This window comes from Cygnus olor, chromosome 31 (assembly GCF_009769625.2).
Source record: "Cygnus olor isolate bCygOlo1 chromosome 31, bCygOlo1.pri.v2, whole genome shotgun sequence".
Classification (NCBI taxonomy): Eukaryota; Metazoa; Chordata; class Aves; order Anseriformes; family Anatidae; genus Cygnus; species Cygnus olor.
The window spans coordinates 245,886-247,322 of record NC_054088.1 but is presented as its reverse complement, the minus strand read 5'-3'; positions in this window follow the sequence as shown (position 1 = coordinate 247,322).

Sequence of the window (1,437 nt, the reverse complement as noted above, 5' to 3'; positions counted from 1 at the left end):
CAAGAACTGGATTTCCTGTGCAGGTCCCTTGACCTTACTCTGTTTAATGGCAAAACCAGCTTTTGGGAGAATTTGGATTACTTTCTTCCCTTTCTCAAAAACTTCTGCTGCTGTGTTGCCTCACATGAGGATGTCATCAATGTACTGCAGGTGTTCAGGAACTTCCCCCTGCTCCAGCGCAGACTGGATCAGTCCATGGCAAATGGTAGGGCTGTGTTTCCACCCCTGGGGCAGTCGATTCCAGGTGTATTGGATGCCCCTCCAAGTGAAAGCAAACTGTGGCCTGTATGCTGCTGCCAAAGGGATGGAGAAAAGTGCATTAGCAATATCAGTTGTGGCATACCACTTGGCTGCCTTTGATTCCAGTTCGGCACTGCAGCACTCAGTGGTGGCGTGACTTCGTTCAGGCCATGATAGTCCACCATTAGCCTCCACTCTCCATTAGACTTTCGCACTGGCCATATAGGACTGTTAAAGAGTGAGCGAGTCTTGCTGATCACTCCTTGGCTCTCCAGCTGATGAACCAACTAATGGATGGGGATCAGGGAGTCTTGGTTGGTGTGATATTGCCTTCGGTGCACTGTTGTGGTAGCAATTGGTACCTGCTGTTCTTCAATCCTCAGCAATCCTACAACGGAAAGGTCTTCTGGAAGGCCAGGCAAAGTAGACAGCTGCCTGATCTTGTCTGTGCTCAAAGCAGCTATGCCAAAAGCCCACCGGCACCCTTTTGGATCCTTGAAATACCCTCTCTTGAGGTAGTCTATGCCAAGGATTCATGGAGCCTCCAGGCCAGTCACAATACAGTGCTTTTGCCACTCATTCCCAGTTAGACTCACTTCAGTTTCCAATACAGTTAGCTGTTGGGATCCCCCTGTCACTCCAGAGATACAGATGAGTTCTGTCCCTTGGTAGCCTGATGGCATTAAGGTACATTGTGTGCCAGTGTCCACTAGAGCTTTGTATTCCTGTGGTTCCAATGTGCCAGGCCATCGGATCCACACAGTCCAATAAATCCGGTTCTCTCTCTCCTCTACCTGGCCAGAGGCAGGGCCCCTCTAGTCCTGGCTGGAGTATCTGCCACTTAATTCTTGCAAATGAGAAGCAGAGGTCCCTTCATCAGAGTCAAGAATAACATCAGCCCTTCTACTGCCTCTGGGGAACTGCCCAACAGAAACTGGAGCAGCATTTTTCTTAGGATATCCTCTTCTTGCTGCTGTATTTCCTTGCAGTTCACATACCCGAGCAGCTAGGGTTGAAGGAGGTTCACCATCCCACTTCCTCATATCTTCCCTGTGGTCACGCAGATAAAACCACAAGGTGCCACGTGGTGTGCGTCTTGGTACTCTCCCTCAAGCAGGAAAATACTGATTCTTAGTGGCTGAAATATCACTCCATCCAGGGGTCCGCAGGGGGTGACCGGGGTGGGTCCTTAGGGGC